The sequence below is a fragment of the Necator americanus genome, chromosome I (assembly GCF_031761385.1).
Source record: "Necator americanus strain Aroian chromosome I, whole genome shotgun sequence".
Taxonomy (NCBI): Eukaryota; Metazoa; Nematoda; class Chromadorea; order Rhabditida; family Ancylostomatidae; genus Necator; species Necator americanus.
In genome coordinates, this window is record NC_087371.1 from 1,887,516 (window position 1) to 1,897,535 (window position 10,020).

The window sequence follows — 10,020 nt, forward strand, 5'->3', positions numbered from 1 at the left end:
TTTCCAGGTGATATGTTGATGGCATGAATTTCAAAACACGGAGCTGCTCTTTCCATAGAAGCAAAAACGGGCGGAGCTCAAAGCGCGCGAAACAGAGGAGAGCTCTGGGACCTTGTTGCGTCAGCAGCAAGCGTCCTTTAGATGTCATAGAAAAGAGTCGCGTGGAGACCGCGACACTTAAGGAGAGAATTCGCCAATTCACTAACTCTGTAAATTGACGAAACTTTTTTCGATAAATAAAACCAAAAAATAAAATAACTAAAAAAAAATAAAAATGGATAACAAATTAGGATAAAGCTATGAATTGTGAGATCTTTTTGGGACTAAAATCCAAAATCCAATTTGCGACGAAGTTTTTAAATGAAATCTTTGCAGAATCCCGAAAAGGATTGCACCACTCGAAATGTTCGACCATCGATTAACTTCGACACTTTAATGGGATGTTGTATCGGTTTTTGGTGATTGCTGTTTTGATCCACCACTCAAATTTGAGTTGACGAATACCTTTACTAGGGCAGACATCGATTTCTGAACAACAAAACATGGATGGGACGTTGGAAAAGTGCCAGAACGGAAAAGCGTTCACGAAAATAGGGATATTTTCTTAAACGAGCTCAAGATTAAAGTGGGGAGGTGTGGTCGCGAATAAATTGAAATTGAACAAACACAAGGTTTAGCATTGGAATCTTGGAGATGGATTTATTGGGGGGAAAAAATAAGGAGGAATTGGAATCCATCTCAATAAACTCTAATTGTTTCAATATTTGATCAGATAATTACAGACATATATTTCAGTACACATCTACTTTAACAAAAATTCATGTTCTGGATATTTTTCAGATGGAATTCTGAACGAAGAGGAAAAACCTTCGTACGCTTAAATGCACTGGATCCGATGTGACGAGTGTGGATAATTAAGAGTTCAAAAACAAATCTCATGTCCATAGAACTCATCGAATTCTCGGAAGATGTTGAAACGAAAGCTATGGCAACGAACATGTTAGTTCTACCAACAAAAACATTCTATTTTCCTTGAATCCATGGATTGAGTCCTTTTCTATGTTTTACTGGTACACAAATTCACTCAAATGCATTGATTGATGCATTGATTGATTTTCATTGCATTTATTTAACTAATCTAAATTTCTTTTAACTTTTTACATTTTAATTTCTGAATCTAAATTTATCTAACTAAACTAAATCTAAAAACTAATTCAAAGTAATTTTTTTAGTTGTCTTTAATATTTTATTTTAATTTAATTTTATAATGTATAATCTTTAATCTAATTTAATTAATTTAATTTTTAATTTTATAATTTATAATTCATATTTTTTTATTTTAGTCTATCTTAACTTAAAGTCTAATCCTTTGGCGCTTATTGTCGGACTTGAAACATTTTATTCACCAAAATGACTGTCCTTTGATAAAAAAAATAACTTCGTACGCTTAAACGCAGTGGATCCGGCACTTTATTTCCCCTACAAAAACGTAACGTATGATTCGTATGGAAATGGTATTGAATAGGTGTTGTAGATATTTACACTCATATGTGCTCAAATAATTTCCCTGTATAAAGGACAGGTCTTTTAAAAAGTAGAAGTAAGTTTTTTTTTTTAATTACCGGTCTTACACTTGAAAGAAAATTATGTTAATATTATATCTTACTACTTTTTTTTTAAATAATTTTACATTGATAACTACGCAAACATCATTTTAAAAGAGAGTAAACGAATTCTTTAATCAAAGAACACAACTGAATCCATGGGAAATTTTCTCATTTCCCTATCGAAAACATAAAAGATCATATTCGTGACGAGAACTGACGGGGTTACGGACTTTAAGGTCTTATATGTATGTACACGGGAAATTAGGATGATACATACGAATGCCTGGAAATTTCTCTTCCACTTCTTTTTCTTTCTTTTTTTTCGAAAAACCTGCCTTTAACTCCTCCGTCTGTGATCTGCTCGACTCAGCATTTCTACAGCAGAGGTGTAGTATTTTGCTCTTTTTCCCTGTAATTATTCCCAACGATGCACTCCATTATCCTGAAGTGGTTTTTGGAAATGAGCAAGCTGAGCCGGGAACTGTTTTATTTGATCTTTTCGCATTCTTTAAATTTTTCCAGCTTTTTCGAAGGAGTTACGATAATTACATAGGAGATCATTGTGGCAATCATATTTTTTCTAAGGTACCTGGTTTGCGTTGTAGTTAGCTATGCAAGCGGCTGCACTTGTAGTGAAACCCTCGTCAGCTCCAATTGCGATGTTTCGAGGATCCCATCGCGCCATTCCGAGCACAACCGCCCACGCATTTTCAGCAGAAGTCAAGTTTTCCTTTTGCTTCTACTTTACTTTTTTCCTATGAGTTCTTTTGGGCTTTCAGTCTGAGTGCACCAGACTCCAGATACACTTCTTCATTTTTCAGCTGCAAAATATGACCTTTCTCAGTGTAGTTTCCCACGTTGCTATTTCCGACGAACTTTTTGGGTCCCATTCAGACAGCTGACTTCGTTGACATGAGGCAGTCGATGACTTGACGCTGACTGAATACGCGAATTTTATTTATGGAGGCGAATAACTGCTAGACTTCAGTCATCTTCTTGTATTTTGCTTACTTCAAGCATACTGCAACTAGTAAAAATAAACTGATGTACAGTATATCGAAGAGCAGATCAATAGTCCAAGCGTTGTACAATAAAATAGCGTACAGTAGCGCATACTATCGTTTTTCATTCTTTAAATACTATAAACATCTTATTCAAAAGTTTAAAAAAATGTACTAATGTTTATAAATAATGTTTCAAAAAATTTAACCAAAGAAGTGCTCTTAAATATTCACCTTTCTGAAAATTGAAAATTGTTTTATTGCAATGTCCTGTTCATTTGTTCGATAAACTAAAATTTATGGGCTTGTTGCGACTTGGGGCTCTGTCTCGTACTAAATCGGTTCTCTCCGATGGTCAGTGAACCTGCGCCTACTTCCCACCAACGCTACCAGGTGCTTCCTGTCTCTGGCCTCGCCCCGCCTGTCTTTCATAAGTCTTCTCCTGCCCCAGTACTACAACATTGCATGTTTATTGTCTTCTCTATTATGGCCCACTACGTTATCTTGTAAAGAATGAGAAATCAAACGAACACTACTTATAGGGGAAAATGTATAATGTGAACCACGCCATCTAGCGCCAACCGCGTGCCACCAAGGCGTTACGCGACGGCGTGGCTCTCCCTGCTACGTTGTGATCCACTTATTCTTTCCCAAGATACCGTACTTTCCCATTACGTGCTGTGCACGTGCGCATTACATCTAACGATTCGAACATCTACATCCAGCTCGCCGGTAAAAGTGCGCGCTTTTGGCCACCGGGTGCGGTTAGAGGCAGCATACCAGGAATCTGAGGTGGTGAAGTATTTGTACACGGGGTAGTAGATTATGGAGAGGGGTGTGATTTCGCCCATTTTTTCCTAATTGCTGTAAAAAAAAAACGGCCCGGAAGATGGGCGCGTACACAAGACTGGGGCGCTTTAATCGAACTCCTTGTGGAAAAAAGTGCCCCGGAACGCTCGAAGCCGTATCGTCCGGGCCATTTTCTACAGCAAGTAGGAAGAAATGAACGGAATCACCCCTCTCTCAGTAATCTACGATCCCGTACACGAATACTCCACCGGAAATCCGTACCACTCCAGATTCGTGGGGTGATGCCTTTAAGCAATGCTCCCGGCCAGCCTTTGATTTAGAGGAACGATGCGATTCGAAATAATTCTTTTTTTTTTGAGGATGTAACTACTTCGGATTACTTCTTAGGAACTAAACTCTATTTCCACTTGCTACCTATATACTACCACTCCACACCGTAAAAATTGTCATATGTCCGCCGTCGTTAGCAAAAGCTGACATTTCGTGTAAATATGTCAGGTGCAAATGAATGTTTGTTTTCGTTTTGTTTATCAACTTTTCGTAATTCTGCTTGTGATGCGGCAGTTTAGAGGAAGGTAACGAGCATTCAGCTCCTCATAACTAAATCCTCCAATATTTTCTGTGTAATACACTGATCTCTATCAAAAATCAGATGTTCCTTAGCACTTCCATTCATTTTATTTCTTCTTTTATTTCTACACATGTTTCCTTTGTTTTGTTTTTCAAATTTACGTAGCGTGGAAATGGAAAACATAGAGTTCAAAGTTTAGAAAAGGAATATGAGGGTGACTCTGCTCAATTTCCAATAATCGTCCTAAAAAAGGCGTGACAAACGGCGTACGTTCCTACGTACGAGGTACGTGAAGCCGCGCCATTCTTGTGCACGCGCCGCACCCACGAGCGAACGGTCAAAAATCGATGATGAATCCTTAGCCAGCCTATCCAGGTAAAACCTATAAACTGGATGTTGGAAATCCGGAACGTGTACAAAGGTGACATGTTCTAATGTATGTGGTAGGGATTAAAATGGTTCCCACCCCGTTTTTGTGGACGATTAGGCTGAACCGAGCGTCATCACGTTCATGTTCGTGTTCTGCACTCCGATCTCTACCTACATTGTCTACGGGAATCCCAGAAAACGAAAAGTTTATGACACGTAGCCTCTAAAATGAAGGGAATCTTTTCCCCACAACAGAAAATCGTTCATTTTTGGCTCCACTATTTGTCATGGAATTAAAATTCTGGAGAAAAAATCAACATAATGGGATTTCCGTTAGTGCTACTTCTTTGAAGAATCCTCAACGTAAATCTACACGAAACAGGGAAATGCATCCGATTTTTTTTCCTTCAATTAGCTAACCTTCTAAAAAACCAGAGTAAAAATAATATAGAATAAATATAAATAGAATAAAATAACTAAATAAAACAAATAAATATAAACAGAATAAAATAGCAATAATAATAGAAGTACACTTTCCGCTGTATCAAGTCTCTATTTCTTCCAAAATCCACCACTTTTAATTCTATAAGAATTAAAAAAGGACATTTATACCCGATTTTTCTCCTACACCTATCTTGACCTTTTGAATCACTAATTCGGAGGAAAAAAAATCAAATTGTCCAGGAATACCTCCTTCCACTGCATTATGGATCCGATGTGACACATCGACTCGAATCGAATCGCACAGCAATCATATGTTTTTCATCTGATCATTATGTACAATCCACTAATTACCGTCCAATTATCTACATTGACTAGAAGGTTCGAATACATAAAATCTACGCCAGAAAAAAAAAAAACCTGTCCATTAACTTTTCGCCGGTGTAAAATTGCAATATTCGTGGTCGTCGGCTCGTTCGGATGTCTAATTACTGGTTCGTTACGTGATGTGATGAAGGTCACAAGTGCTGTGAACAGTGCACGACATGGTTTTTTTCCCTACGCTGCTGTTCATGTTTTCATGTTGTTTGGGGAATTGCTACGTTTTTCCCATAAGAAGATCGTGTTGTTTACGGAGAAACTTTTTTTTTTCTCTCTTTTGAGACGTTCAAATCGTTATTTTCATCGAGAAACCAGTCCATTTCTGCACTTTTTACACAGTTTCTCATTTTTCCAAACGTTCAAGAATGTTCAGATATCATGTTGTTTCATTCTACAAAAATGATGTAGTGGCTTGACCTTGACGTTAATGATCGTTTTAAACATTAAAAAAAAACTAATTACAAATTTGCAGACGTTTTTAGAAATATTGATTTCTTCTGAATAATTTTTTAAAAATTTATTATACATTTTTTTCAAAATTTGTTTTATTATTATTTTTATTATTTTATTATTTTTTAGATGATTAGATGATTCCATAAGTTTGTGCTAGATTTTCATAAATGAAATGATGTGAGATGTTTTTCGTGGTTAAACCTTGGTATTTTTATTCACTTGCTTATTTTCATTTATTTTACTATTTATTTGTTTTATTACCACAGTTCTATTTTTTATTATTTTAAAGCGGGTGTAGTGCAGTTCCAGGTAGGAGATCCACACGGTGTAGCCGTACGGTCGATGGTTCGAAACCGTCCCGCTGCCAACAACAAAGCCTTTCGTCCCTCCGTAGTCGATAAATTGTTATTAGATCTGGGAGGTTAAAAACACTGATGTCATCACTGACTGTCAACTTTTACGGATTGCACTAAAATGATTTTATGCATCCCAAGTGGATTGATACACCAGCGATTCTATCCTTTTTTTATTTTTATTTCTTATGCACTGAAAAGTTTATAGAAAAGTGTCTTATGTTACTGTTTAGGGAAAAATTGTTCAAATAAGTTGGTCTATGGCTTGGGGGATTTTTTTTTCCAAATGAAGAAGGATGAAATGCATTTGCAGCATGCAATACTGTGGGAACTTTGGAAATTTGTAAGTATTGAAACTGCACAGAAAACTGATCGAATCTCTCTATGGATCGTGCTCCAACTCTTCGAGGAGTTAAAAAGTGATTTGGAAGATTTTTTCGACATAGGGATTTCACTTTGGAAGATTAACTTCGCTCTGGACGGCCTTCTCACATCGTTGGCGGGATTGTGAGTACCTTGATGGAAAAAAAAATCCAGGGGATACCTGAAATAAGGAAATCTTGCTAAGATTGAGACAGTTGCAGAGAACAGTATGCGGACTAAATCCACAACTAATAAAAATTAATTTTTTTTCTGGGAATTTTACCTACTGAAGTTTATTTTTGGATCGGATACGAAGTTATGTAATCATCAAATACCATCATCGCTGTAAGCTTTAATCTAACTCATTAAAAATTTTTTGTTTTTGTCTTTTTTTCTGTACTTTCACAGTATTCGTTTTTCCCGTATCTCTGTGAAATCCTTTCAGGATCCTCCTAAACTGTATGTAACTCCAAGAGATGTCCATGCGGGCAGCCGACCGCATGGAACGACACGACATTAACAGAGGGATTACGGAGTAATGCCAGTCTCGACGCCTCCTCTTGCGCATAGTTTTCATTCACGGCCAACTAATCCTAAAGAGTTGCTGGCCTGGCCGTCCGAGGAGGAGCGAAGCGGGTCTCTGCCCGGCATGTTTTTAATTTCCACTGCGTCAGCAGTCGACTTTTCGAAATTGCACAGCTCTTATGGCTTTCTCTTGTCGGTGCTGAAGAACATGCAATCGTTCCTCTGCCCTTTTCACCTCTGCCTCTCCACTAAGTTTGGAAATTTCTCGGTAAAAAGCTAATATAAAAATTCTGTGTGACCAAAGTCATAATATTTAGCCCAGTGTTCCCTTTTGTCTCTCAGCTAACAGGAAATTCAGAGCGCAGAGGAAGATAGACAGGATTTGGAGGAGGGGTTTGAGGGTTTTCTGGAAGAAGTGGGTCCAATTTTCACAATTTTACCCAATCCAGGCAGAAAAAACGCAATCTGTGGAGATGCGGGCTCGCCAAAGAAATAACCCTAAGCTGAGCCTAAGCAAACCTAAGGGGGCCTGTGGACCATCCGGATAGATTTGCATTACAAAGTTTCGCTCATCTACAAAATTTTACTGGAAATCCCCGAAAAAAAACTTTTCCTGGACAGCGATTTCTAGATACAACTCTTGCTTCAGAAATTTTCACTTACTACCTCGTTTCCAACCTATACTAGCATTTTCATCTCCATTTTTTTCTGGTGAAAATACTTATCCTAGGGTCATTTGCGACAGCTTCCAGTTACCGAAAAAAATTTCTGAACTCTTTGACATGATGTTTCACCTATTCACACAAAAACTCCAATGATACGGCAAATCTGTTACGCATTTCTTAAAAATCTTATTTCTTTTTTTCTGTTTTGAAATTTTTCATTCTCTCTTTTTTCTTTTACCTTTTTTTAAAGTCACTGTAAAGTCATGACATTCCTCTTCCATCTCATCTTTGTAAGTGGGAAAGATCAAAGGTTTTTATGGAATACTCTGGAGAGGTCAGAATGGAAAAACAGCTAAAGGATTGCGTGCAACTGAGGCTAGGCCCGTTCAAAGTGGTCCATACATCTTATCTATTAATTATGGATAACCTCGAACAGGGCCTACGACCTACGCTTGGAGTGCCATTTCCGAGAAATTCCTTTATGACAGCGCGACGATTATTTGAAAGAAAAAAAGATTCTAGACAGCTAAGTAGACGAATGCTACTTCATCCATCGTATTTCGTCGAACGCACGTCATTCGGCTTTCATTCGTCTTCGTCGTGCCCTAAAACGTCATCTGCAAGCTGAGAAGATCGAATATCGTGTCAACCTCGAGCGCGAGATAAAGGACTTTTTCTATCGGTTAACTGGAAAGCGAATTATGAACAGTGAATGATGCGGCTATGTTTTAGATGAGAATGATAATTCCCAGAAGCTGCCGTTAGCAAAGAGAAATTGACGAATGTTGCAACTATTGGTGGTAGCTGGCGCACTTTTTGAAAAGACCAGTCGAAGTATTGCGTTAGCTATCTCGTCCCCGCTTATATCTAGGAAACGATCACCTGTATCACTTGCACCACCGTTATTCCAAAAAATTCAGACGGATGTAAAAATAATATTTCTACTTGTCGCAATCATGTGCAAGTGTTCCACAGTATCTCCTCTCCTCAGGTGAAACTACGTTAGCTCTGACTCAACGGCTCTCGGCGTATTACGTTACCGGTTCACCTTATTTCATTTCCCCTGGCAGAACCCATCGCTGGTCCTCATAAACACACTGACGAGGCTCTTCGCTTGTTACCTGCAACTTCTCTCACCTTGGGTCGAGACCACTAACCTAGGAAAGAACTTCGAATCCTCTCTTTCACTTGCTCAAAGCGGGATACTCCTACCATCACCCTTTCAATGGAGCGCTCAGTGAGGCAGATAGCAATTTCCTTTCCGGAGTTTCGAAGCTTCCACGTTCCTTAAAAGCATCACCCCACGAATCTGGGGTGGTACGGATTTCAGGTGGAGTAATCTTATAAGGGATAGTAGATTATGGAGAAGTGCAGATTCCGTCCATTTCTTTCTAATTGCCGTAAAAAACGGCCCGGAAGATACGGCTTCAGGCGTTCTGGCAGGCTATTTTCAACAGAGAGTTGGACTGGAGCACGCCAGCCTTGTGCGGCGCCGCATCTTCCAGGTCGTTTTTTACGGCAATTAGTAAGAAACTGACGTAATCACCCTCCTCTTCATAATCTACTCTATCTCTTATGAGAATAGTCCACCTGAAATCTGCACCACCTCAGATTCGTGGAGTGATGCTTTTAATCGTAGACCACAGCAAGATTAACTAACGGTAATGAGCACGGAGCTGGATGTTCCTAGTCCTCTTCAGTGCATTCTCAGTGTTCTTGTCTGCTTTTTAAGGTGCTCATTTTCTGCGGGCCAACTCGGAGATGAGGTTGTTTAACATGCCCACTTTCTGAGCTAGATATGCATTCCCAGAGCACTTGGTTCTATTCGTTCGGTTGAGCGTTGGAGAAGCATTAGAAACTCATCTGTTTTTCATAAGCATCGTCTTTTGCAGCCGAAGCCCTGCCTCTGTGCATGTTCCGCCACATTTGGCCAGCATTCTGCCCACTTGGCTGATGTAAGATGTTATAAGAACGACGTCACCAGCGACATCACGAGGGCTTAGCTCACAGCCATCATCTTTTGGCGGAGGATTCCCGTGCTAAACTTCCTGAAATGTAACCGTGTGTCAGTGTCGCATAGTGAAAAACACGACAAAGATTTCCTTCTGTCTTCTTTTTCTTTTGAATGGTATAAATAATTCAGTGCGAGCAAGCACTTGAGCAGTTAGTTCGTATCGTATCTACGGAACGAACGGAAACACGCAACGGTGTTGTTTGTCCAAATAGAAGAATAGGGGACTAGGTGCGGTATCAAGAGTCATCTATCTGAAAACATGCCAATTATGTGAGGCTGAGTACACTGATAAACCAGAAGCACGCCATTTACTCGAGTAAAAAGTGCCTAGATGGACTCGTAAAATCAAAACCATCAACCTCTTTAGGTGCTCATCACAGACAGTGTCATTGCCATAAAATTTCCAATGTAGCAGCCAACATTCTGGCACGAACTCGACGTTCCGACACGAAAAGCAGTAGAAGACA